Here is a 12,491-nt window from a genome sequence, read left to right as displayed (position 1 = left end):
ATTGCCTAGGATTACCTATAGCCCTCCATTTTTATAAGCTCCATGTACCTATCCAGGAGTCTCTGAAAAGACCCTATCGTATCCGCCTCCACCAACAGCACATTCAATGCACTCACCACTCTCTGCGTAAATAAAAAAAAACTTGCCCCTGACATCTCCTCTGTACCCACTTCCAAGCACCTTAAAACTGTGCCCTCTCATGCTAGCCATTTCATCCCTGGGAAAAAGCTTTTGACTATCCACACAATCAATGCCTCTCATCATCTTATACACCTCTATCAAGTCACCTCTCATCCTCCGTTGCTCCAAGGAGAAAAAGTCAAGTCCACTCAACCTATTCTCATAAGGCCTGCTCCCTAATCCAGGCAACATCCTTGTAAATCTCCTCTGCACCCTTTTATAGTTTCCGCATCCTTCTTGTTGTGAGTTGACCAGAACTGAGCACAGTACTCCAAGTGGGATCTGATCAGGTTCCTATATAGCTGTAACATTACCTCTCGGCTCTTAAACTCAATCCCACAGTTGATGAAGGCCAATGCATCAGACACTTTCTTAACCACAGAGTCAATCTGCGCAGCTGCTTTGAGTGTCCTATAGATTCGCACCCGAAGATCCCTCTGATCCTCCACATTGCCAAGAGTTTTACCATTAATATTATATTCTGCCATCATATTTGACCTAACAAAATGAACCACTTCATACTTATCTGATTTGAACTCCATCTTCCACTTTTCAGCCCAGTTTTGCATCCTATCGATGTCCCACTGTAACCTCTGACAGCCTTCCACACTACCCACAATGCCCCCAACCTTTGTGTCATCAGCAAATTTACAAAAATTGTAAATGTCGTTTATAAAAATCATGAAGAGAAGGAATCCCGGAACAGATCCCTGAGGCACACCACTGGTGACCGACCTCCATGCAGAATATGACCAACTACAACCACACTTTGCCTTCTGTGGGCAAGCCAGTTCTGGATCCACAAAGCAATGTCCCCTTGGATCCCATGCCTCCTTACTTTCTCAATAAGCCTTGCATGGGGTACCTAATCAAATGCCTTGCTGAAATCTACTGCTCTACCTCCATGAATGTGTTTAGTCACATCCTCAAAAAATTCAATCAGGATCATATGGCACGACCTGCCTTTGACAAAGCCATGCTGACTATTCCTAGTCACATTATGCCTCTCCACATGTTCATATATCCTGTCTTTCAGGATCTTTTCCATCAATTTACCACTACTGAGGTAAGACTCACTGGTCTGTAATTTCCTGGGCTATCTCTACTCCCTTTCTTGAATAAAGGAACAACATCTGCAACCCTCCAATCCTCCAGAACCTCCCTCATCCTCATTGATGATGCAAAGATCATTGCCAGAGGCTCAGCAATCTCCTCCCTCACCTCCCACAGTAGCCTGGGGTACATCTCGTCCAGTCCCAGAGACTTTTCCAACTTGATGCTTTCCAAAAGCTCCAGCACATCCTCTTTCTTAATGTCTATATGCTCAAGCTTTTCAATCCACTGTGTCATCCCTACAATTGCCACTGTCACGTGGTACATGCAGTAATCCTGAGATTACTACCTTTGAGGTCCTGCTTCTCAACTTACTTCCTAAATCCCTGTAGTCTGTATTTTAGGACCTCCTCCCTTTTCCTACCTATGTTGTTGGTACCAATATGTACCACGACTTCTGGCTGTTCACCTTCCCACATCAGGATATCGTGGACAGAAACATTCTGGACCCTGGCACCTGGGAGGCAAACTACTATCTGTGTTTCTTACATAGAATTGCCTGTCTGACCCCCTAACTACAGAGTCCCCTATTACTGTTGCCTCCTTCTTTTCCCTACCCATCTGAGCCACAGGGGCAGACTCTGTGCCAGAGGTGCGGCCACTGTTGCTTCCCCCGGTAGGTCATTTCCCCCCGCCCCCCAACAGTGCTCAAACAGGAGTACTTATTGTTAAGTGGGAAAGCCGCAAGGGTACTCTCTAGTATCTGACTCCTGCCCTTCCCTCTCCTGGCTGTTACCCACTTATCTGTCATCTGCTTCTACCTTAGGCCACGAACTTATCAATCACCCCAATGAGTTATTAACTTTAAGCTTTCTGCGTAATCACTCAAAGAGTTGAACTGCATGTGCATGTGATGAGAGCTGTATAACTCATCTCCTTCTACCTTAGGTCACGGACTTATCAATCACCCTTGCTGTGGACACTTTCTGGAGGTCCAAGATCCATATGCTCCACGACTGCTGGATCAAGTGTGTAAATGCAGGAGGGGACTATGTTCTAGGTTTTCTAAAATTCACTCCTTAGGCCATGAACCTATCAATCACCCCTCGTATCATATAACAATTTGAAACTAGGATCCCTAACATGTTTTAAAAATGAGAGGATAAATACTTAAAAAATAAAATAATATAGGGGAAGAAAAAAGGCAGAGAAATGTAACTTGATCAATCCCATTCACTTGTTCTTTCCACGTAGCCCTGAATTTGTTTCCTTTTAAGTAGACAGTATGTTTGACATTTATTTGTAAGCTTTAACAGGACTGGAAAAGTATTTGGCCACATTTGTAATCTGTTATCTTTAGGCGTTAAATTCTTTTAAACTAATGCCAAATTTTATGCATTTCCATTAGCTCCACTGCGAGTGCAAAGCTTAAAACATTTTGAAAGCTATAATAATTCAAGTGAGCAGACCGTAATAAATTGAGATCACAATATCCTAAGGCTAAAGAAATTCCTCCTCATCTCTGTTCTAAATGAGTGTTCCTCTATTCTGAGGCTGTGCTTCTGGTCCTCTCCACATCCACTCAGAAGATGAGAGGTGACCTGATAGAGGTGTACAAGATGATGAGAGGCATTGATCATGTGGATAGTCAGAGGCTTTTTCCCAGGGTGAAATGGCTGGCACAAGAGGACGCAGTTTTAAAGTGCTTGGTAATAGGTACAGAGGAGGTGTCAGGGGTAAGATTTTTACACAGAGAGTGGTGAGTGCGTGGAATGGGCTGCTGGCGACGGTGGTGGAGGCAGATACGATAGGGTCTTTCAAGAGACTCCTGGATAGGTACATGGAGCTCAGAAAATTAGAGGGCTGTGGGTAAGCCTAGGTAATTTCTAAGGTAGGGACATATTTGGCACAGCTTTGTGGGCCAAAGGGCCTGTATCGTGCTGTAGGTTTTCTATGTTTATATGGAACCCTAACCAGCAATGATTATAACATTTTTCGGTGTTATATTCAGCTTGAAGGGGGAAAAGAATAGGGCAAAGTTTAGTATTTTGAACTTGAAAGACAATTATGGAAGCAGAACTAGGCAAAGTGATCTGGCAAATTGGGTTAAGCAATGGATATATACAAATGAAAAAGAAAATTCCCAGTGGAGGACTTGTCACTTGTGATTTACAAATCAATGCAGCTATAAAGGCAAGACAGTGGCTGTATTTCATTAGGAGTTTGAGGAGATTTGGTTTGTCACCTAAAATACTCAAACTTCTACATATGTACTGTGGAGTGCATTCCGACTGGCTACATCACCATCTGATATCGGAGGGCTACTGCACAGGATCAATGTAAGCTGCAGAGAGCTGTAAAATTGGTCAGCTCTATCATGGGCACTAGCCTCTGTAGTGTCCAGGACATTTTCAAGAAGCGGTGCCTTGAAAAGCAGCTTCCATCATCAAGTACCTCCACCTCCCAGAAAAATGCCCCCTTCTCATTGTTACCATTGGGTAGGAGATACAGAAGACTGAAGGCACACACTCAGTGATTCAGGAACAGCTTCTTCCCCTCTGCAATCTAATTTCTAAAAGGACATTGAACCCATGAACACAACCTCACTGCTTTTTAAAAAAAATTCTGCTTTTTGCATTACTTATTTAACCTTTTAATATACATGTATACACTTACTGTAATTCAGTTTTCCCCCTTATTTATCAAGTATTGTACTGTTGCGGCAAAGTTAACAAATTTCACGACGTATGCCGGTGATATTAAATGCGATTCTGATTCTGAAATATAGAAAAAGATATAACTATAAAATAGTGAGGGTTTCTACAAGTATTTTAAAAGTGCTAACAAAGTGAAAATAGGTGAGTTTGAGGATTTTATAATAGAAGACAGGAGTTGGTAGGTGAATTAAATGGCATAGTGTGTCTTTGTTTACTTTGGAGAATACAAGTAACATCCCAAAAGCAGCTATACAATTAAGAATTAGAGTGGAGGGAGAAACTCAGAAAACCTAATCATCAAGGAAGTGGTCCTGAGTAAACTGTTGAACCTGCGGCCTGATACTTCTGATGCTGATGAACCTCATTTTAGTGTCTGAAGAAGTGACTATATTGATGCATAGAATGTAACCTTCCAAAATTCCCCCAATTTTGGGGAAGTTCCATTTGGTTGGAAAATAACAAAAGTTTACAGAAAGCAGGAAACTGCAGGCTAGTTAGCTTGTCATTGGGGAAAATGTTGGAAACAATTCTTAAAGACATGAATGGAATTCACTTTGAAAAATTCAAAGTAGTCAGGCAAAGTTAACATGGTTAACAAAGTTAACAGAGTTAAACATAATCATATTTAGCCAATTTATGGAAGTTCTTTGAGGAATTAACACACTTTGCATAAAGGGGTACTGGTGGATTTATTATACATAGATTTCCAGAGAGACTTGTATCAGCTCTACTGTTGTAAAATCTAGCTCATGTTTTCCAAGCAGCTGAAACTGTACAGTTTTGAAGTTTGCTGTCTGTGAAATATGAAAGGCAAGACAATCTGCCTATTGTGTATTCAGGTGACAGTGGACTCACTGACAGGGAAGCGTGCAGTACTTGTGTAAAGATCCTCTGCTGTGGAGTAGGTATTCCAAGTAGGACGAAGCTGGTGCAGCATACGTGGAGAGCCACCCGACCGTGCAGACGGTGGCTGTCAGCTGAGCCAAAGAGCAGGGACCACTGAGCACCATCTAGCAAGTGAGCCTGTGGCTGCCGAGGGAAGGGTTAGTTGTTGGTCGTCTAAAGTTCAAAGTGCAATTACTTATCAAAGCACGTATGCAGTATACAACCCCGAGATTTGTCTTCCCTGCAGACAGCCACGAGGAAAAGAAAAACAATGGAACCCCTTCAAAGAAAAGCATCAACCCCCCCTCCCCACGTGCATAAAGCAAATTGTGCAAACAGCAACAAAAAAACTGAGTGACCAGAAACACATCACTGGGTGAACTACAGAGTCCAATCCATCAATGTCTTCTTAATTACTGGGATGAAGCAACACCTCCTGACTGATCTTTGTTCCAGCTTTTATCACTTTTCAAGATGTATTAGTGTGGTGAACTACATATACCTATCTGGACACGCCCCCCCCCCCGCTGACTGCTCCTGTGGCTCCTCCCATGGACCCCGGTATAAAGGCGATTGAGGCCTGAGACCTGCCCTCAGTCTCCAGGATGTAGCATGGTGGTCAATTGCTGCTTGTTCTTTTTTCCAGTCGATAAAAGCCTATATCTCGCCTCACGTCTCAGAGAGTTATTGATGGTGCATCAATTAGTAAGTAAACATGCCTAATAAACCATATTTCTGTTTAAAAGAATTGAAATATGTGGGCAAACTTTCACAGCAATCTTCTTTCAGCATCTCTATTAAAAACTCCCCAAAATATAACCTCTCCACTGCTTTCTATCACCACCAATTCTTTTTTTAAACGAGCTAAATCCTGGCCATGTCTGAACCATCTTTCCTTGAATGCAAGCATATCATTCATTTCTGCAGCAATTTCTGGCTCAGTATCCAAAGCTTTGGAGTAAACCTAATGTTATATATATATTTTCTGACCTATGTCTCTATCTGCAACTCTGATTTCTGCATTTTATGCATATTTGCATTTATTCTCATAGTCACAGAGCCCTACAGCACAGAAACAAGACTTTCAGCCCATTTAATCTGTGCTGATCTGTTTTCTAGTCCCATCTACCCTCACTCAGACCATAGTCCTCCATACCCTCCTCATCTGTGAACCTGTCCAAATGTTTCTTATATGTTGCAATTGAACTCACATCCATTATTTCCACTGGGTTCCACACTCTGAGATCCTTCACCTGCATCTCCTCCATTTCCCGGATGTCCACCCTCACCCTATCTTTCCACCACCTTAACATGGGTGGAGTTCCTCTTGTCTTCATGAGCTTCTGTAGCCAACAAATTATTCTCCACAACTTCTGCCATGTTCAGTGAGGTCCTACCACCAAATACATATTTACCTACTCCACTCTCTGCTTTCCACAGGGATCACTGCTTCAGTGATTCACTTGTCCATTTGTCCCTTCCCGTCGATCTTCCTCCTGATGTTCACCTCTAAAAGCAGAAGTGCTACACCTCCTCCTTCCCTCTACTACCATTCAAGGACAGAAACAGTCCTTCCAGGTGTGACAGCGCTTCATCTGTGGGTCTGTCAGGAAAGGATGTTCCCAGTGTGGCCTCTGCTACATCAGTCAGACCTAACGTAGATTGGGGGATTTCTCTGTTGAGCACCCTCGTGCTCTTTGCGAAAAAACAGGATTTCCCAGTGGCTAACCATTTTAATTCCAATCCCCTTTCTCATGACATGTTGATCCATGGCCTCCTCTACTGCCATGGTAAGGATACTGTCAGTTTGGAGGAGCAACACCTCGTGTTCTGCCTAGGTAGCTTCAAACCTGACAGCATGAACATTGATTTCTCTAATTTATGGTAATTTCTTCCCTCTCCCCCTCCTCTTTTTGCATTCCACATTCTAGCTCCCCTCTTATCTTTTCTCTTCTCCTCACCTGTCTGTTACCTCCGCTCTTCCTTCACTTTCTCCCACAGTCCACTCTTTTCTCCTTTCAGATTCCTTTTTCTTCAGACCTTTGCCTTTTCCTCCTATCACCTCCCACTTTCTAACTTCATCCACCCCTCACCTAAGCACCTACCTTCCCCCTCACCTACCACCTTCTAGCTTGTGCCCCTTCCCCTCCCCCCTACTTTCTTATTCGGCTTATTCCACTTTCCTTTCCAGTTTTGATGAAGGGGCTTGGCCCAAAACGTTGACTCTTTCTTCCTTTCTGTAAATGCTGCCTAATCTGCTGAATCCCTCCAGCATTTGGTGTGTTACTCTGGATTTCCAGCATCTGCAGAATATCTTGCATTCATGAAGAAGTACCCCTCTCAGGTGCCCCTTAAATATTTCAACTTTCACCCTAAACCTATGATCTCCAGTTCTAGTCACACCCAGCCTCAGGGAGAAAACTTGCATGTATTAATTATCCTATCTAGAGAGTGCAGAGGAGATTTACAAGGATGTTGCCTGGATTGGGGAGCATGCCTTATGAGAATAGGTTGAGTGGACTTGGCCTTTTCTCCTTAGAGCGATGGAGGATGAGAGGTGACCAGATAAGATGATGAGAGGCATTGATCGTGTGGCTGGCCAGAGGCTTTTTCCCAGGGTTGGAATGGCTAACATGAGAGGGGCATAGTTTTCAGGTGCTTGGAAGTAGGTGTAATGGGGATGTCAGAGGTAAGTTTTTCACACAGAGAGCGGTGGGTGTGTGGAATGCACTGCCAGCGAAGGTGGTAGAGGCGGATACAATAGGCTTTTTTAAGAGACTGTTAGATAGGTACATGGAGCTTAGAAAAATAGTGGGCTATGCAGTAGGGAAATTCTAGGCAGCTCCTAGAGTCGGTTACATGGTTGGCACAACATTGTGGGCCGAAGGGCCTGAAATGTACTGTAGATTTTCTATGTTCTATACCTCTGATTTTATATATTTCTATATATACTTTCCCTCATTCTCCTACGCTCCAGGCACTTTATTCCTGTTCAACCTTTCCCTATAACTCAAGTCCTCAAGTCTTAGCAACATACTTGTAATATCCTTCCTGCAGATCAATACTGCACACAATACTTCAAATACAGCTTCAACATCTGAAACAACTTCAACTTAACACCCACCTAATGCACTCAGTGCTCTGATTTATAAAGGCCAATGTGCCAAAAGTTCTCTTTACAACTCCCATCTACCTGTGAAGCCACTTTCAAGGAATTATGGATCTGTATTCCCCAAATATCCAATTAAACCAACCAACTGGAACTCTTACAGACCCTTACAGTTAATCCCTCCATGAGAACAATGTTATAGTCTTTATTTAGGTGTATCCTTTTCACTCTGCCTTCTGCAGTACTTCCACTATGCATTTACCAGCACCCTTTTTCTATTTAAGTGCCACTGGGAAATTTATTACCCTAAAGAATAATTTTCTGAACTCTTTTGGCAAGTGTTTCAGGAGCCAAGAAAATCACACACAAAATGACTTTTTTTGGCTGTTCCATTTTCTCTTGCACAATGTCCTACATTTATTTATCCATTTTTTCAGGATCTGGTCATCACTGACAAGACCAACGTTTATTGCCCACTCCTGGCACCTGAAGCCTCAGTGCAGTTTTGTGGAATAAATTGCTTATGTGTGACTACAACACATTATGTAGAAGGTACATGCTGCAGCCACTGAGCACCCATGGTGCAAGTCATGGATGTTTGTAGTGGTGTATGTTGCATTGATCAAGTGACCACAGGATATTGATGATGGGGGTCTTGACAATGGTATTGCCTTTGTCAAAGGCATGTATTTAGACTTCAGTTTTTTCTTGGAGCAGGTTATAGGCTGGTTCTTTTCCGGTACAAAAATTACTTACCACTCCATGTTTTTGCTTGGAGTAGTCTAGGTCTTGTAATATGATGGAGTAGGTAGTTATATTTGCTGAGGAGTTTTGAATGGAACTGAACATTGCTCAATCATCAGCAAACACCTTCACCTTTGACCTTACAATGATGGGAAAGATATTACTGAAGTAAAGGACATTCTCCTGAGGAACTTCTGCAGCAATGTTGCACAGCTGGGATGACGACCACAATCACAACCATCTTCCTCGGAGAGAGGTACATTTCTAACCATTGAAGTGCTTTCCACTTGATGCCTATTGATTTCAGTTTCGGGGATTCTTGATGTATGGTTGGCCAAATGTTTCATAGATGTCAGGGGCAGTCACTCTGTGCTCACTTCCTGAATATATTTCTTTGGTGCATGCTTAGACCAGACTCAGTTATTTTTGGATTGTTTTACTGTTTTTTTTCACTATTCCAAACATCTATTTGTAATTTCCTCAACCATTTTCTCAACACTATTAACAGCGTTTCCGGCCTTTTCTGTGGACATGATGTGCAACTTTTGATAGTTACCTTTTCCCTTTGTACTGTCCAATGATTTGAATTGTTCCAGGTGAAAGAAAAATTTACAAATATTTTGTTCTCTTTAGTATCCTGAACTCAGTTCTTATAGTGAGGTCTCTTCACTGCCATGATGGGGTAAGCAAACAGTTCTGTTTTAATTCACAAGCTTGTAGTTGTTTATCATCATTGAATTTCCAGCTTCTCAATCTGATCTCTCTGTCCTGTGTCTCCAACAATATGTCAATGAAGTTCAGTGGAAATTTAAGGAACAGTATCTCATCGCACAGGTATATCAATACAGACCTATGTCAACATCTGGCTTATTAATTTAACATATGTTTTATCCATACCTTCTCGAGACCATTTTTTCTCTACTCAACCTATTATCGTATCCTTCCACCAGCCTTGCATATGTCTCTTAATCTCTTGTGCCTTCTACCTAATCTCAGACTTGCATTTCCATTTTAAGTACTGAAGTCTTGATATGCTTTCTGATCTTTTCCGACCATCTCCTGAATAAAAGTTTTAAACACTGTTTGCCTTCTTGCAATGGAATAAAGGTACTGGAGATAATCCTGCGCCTGCCTTGTATCTCTCAGTTGGCTTGCTTTCTTTCTTTGTGTAATATCAGTGCAGTTTTGCTTTGGGAAAGGCAGTATACAATATCAATCTGAACATTGTAAACTAATCCATGACATTGATGTAACAAGCTGCAGCTGTTTAAAGTGCTGCTGCCTCTTAGCCAAATATAACAACCCCCACGCTGTACTGCACAAGGAATACAAATGTTTAAGATTATTAACTTGTACACTTGCAATAAATAAAACAATTACAGTGCTGTATCAATATATGTGGACACAACCTCAATTGAGGCAACTTTATCAATAGTAGAGATAAAAAGGCACATTAATTTCTAACAGTAAAAGAACAGGCATGAATGCATACATTCATTAACATAGAAATGTTCATATATGTGAATACACACTTAAACATTGCATATTGAAACATATGTACACACAAAAATACTAAGCTTCTTTCTAAAAGTAATGAACTGTAGACAATAGAAATCTGAAATAACATAGAAAACGGTGAAGATACTCAATAGATTAAGTAGCATCTGTGGCAACAGAATCAAATGTTTTGGATCAGAACCAGAAAACTGAGTATTATGTCAGGTCTGAGAGCTTGTTCTGAAAATATACCTTTCTCCAGTAGTTGACTAAAGATTATGCTGGTATGTTGAAGGAGACAGTGAATTTCATCATCGTTCACACTCACTGAGAGATGGCTCTGAAGATGTACGAAGTTGTCCATATTTTTCAGTCTCACACACAGTATTTTTTTTAAATGGAGGGTAAAGTGATACACATGGGGAGGTGGGTAGAGGACCTATGGTTTGCCGATGTTGACTATAAAGTTCACCATTTCATATCCTTCAGTCCACTGTGCTATAGACTCCTCATGACATGTTGACATATAGATTCCTCATGACGATTTGAGAGCAGCTTTAGTCAATGGGAGGAAGAGATTGGGAAATACTGTGGCAATGACTTTCCCTTTAGACACAGCAGGGGGAAACCCCTGAAGTTACCACAGCTGGACTTGTCCCTTTCTTGAAAGCAGTTAGAGTTGCACAGTCTTGGAAATCCCCTAGAATATTCTCTTTTTTCCAGATGTCTGCAAAACAGATTATAAATTTGTGACTGTTGCTGTTTGCTGTTGAACGTCAGTAAAGGTATGTAGTTTTAGTACGCAAACGCGAGGAAATCTGCCGATGCTGGAAATTCAAGCAACACACAGCCCGAAACGTCGACTCCGCTTCTCCCTGTAGATGTTGCCTGACCTGCTGCATTCCGCCAGCATTTTGTGTGTGTTGCTAGAGTCTTAGGATTTTAGTAGCCCCAATTTGGTTTTTCTTTGTTTTCCAAGTGTCAGTTATAGTGAACTTCACTGTAGCCCATAATTTGTGAATACTCTGTCAACTCCCTGTCTAGATAGTTCATGAGATGCTGTCTGAGAAGAGCTGCCATTGTGAGGTCCATGATTGCTTTGACATTGATCTTCTTGCAGAATTACTTCTGATGACATTGATATTTCTAGAATAGGTTAGTGGATTAAGCCAGTCCAGCTGTTATTGTGGTCAGTCCATCAGTGATTGATAGTTATCATTGGTATGGATGATATGAACATCTTTACAGTCTCTTGGCTGATGATGTAATCCAGCAGGTGCTAGTGCTTGGACCGGTTTTGTTATCATGATATTTTGTGTTTAGCCTCTGATGAAATAGTGTTCTTTATGAAAAAACAATGCTGCAAACATTTTGTAAGAAGAAGGACCCTGTTGGAGTTTGCCTTCCTTACTCCTTCCTTGCCAGTCATGTTCGTTATAGGGATGTGTTAGATTGGTTCTTTATGGAATGCAGGTCAGAGTTGAGTTCTCTTTGATGTCATCTGAAGCTACCATGTTGGACATATGTAGTGATGATAGTAACATGTTGGTTTTGTGTTTTTGCGAGCCAGAGAATCATGAGGTATTCATCTTTTGACTTGCACTTCAAGAAGCTGCGCACATTTCCCTATTCTACATTCCTCAGTTTGTTCAAGGTGCTTTTGTATGTCCAAGCCTTAGTGTTCCTCCCAAAATATATCACATTTCTCTGCCAAATTCTCAATATTGTTCTATAGCCAACTCTACCAACTGTGGTGTCACCTCTGAACACACTGAAGATACCTCTTACCTTCACATCCTTGTCATCAATCTGCATTACAAAGAGCAAGAGTGCTAGCACTGATCTTTGGCATACTCCACTGGTTACAGTCTTTCAGTTGGAAACAATTTTCAACCATCACCCTGACTCTTATCACCAAACCAATTTTATATCCAATTATGCAAGTTGACCCAGAAGGTCATGTACTCTTACTTTTTGGACCAATCTTTTAGGCAAGATTTTGTCAAAGGCCTGTTGAAGTCCATGTAGACTAACGTCTTTGACACATTTAGTTACATCATTGAAATATGGACAACCACTATCACAACAGACCTAATTATCTTTCTATTGCAGTCGCTAACAAGGGAGATGGTAGGACTACTCAAGGATAAAGGAGGGAACTTGGTTGGAGGTAGAGGAGCTGGGTGAAGTTCTAAATGAGTAATTTGCATCTGTATTTAGCAAAGAGAGGATGTGGAGGAGAGTGAGATCAGTGTGGAGGCCTTAATGCTAGGGCAATTTAACATAAAGGAAGGTGTTGTGTTGGG

This window comes from Hypanus sabinus, chromosome 1, assembly GCF_030144855.1.
Source record: "Hypanus sabinus isolate sHypSab1 chromosome 1, sHypSab1.hap1, whole genome shotgun sequence".
Lineage (NCBI taxonomy): Eukaryota > Metazoa > Chordata > Chondrichthyes > Myliobatiformes > Dasyatidae > Hypanus > Hypanus sabinus.
The sequence above is the reverse complement of the archived record's forward strand: the minus strand, read 5'-3'. Positions refer to the sequence as shown.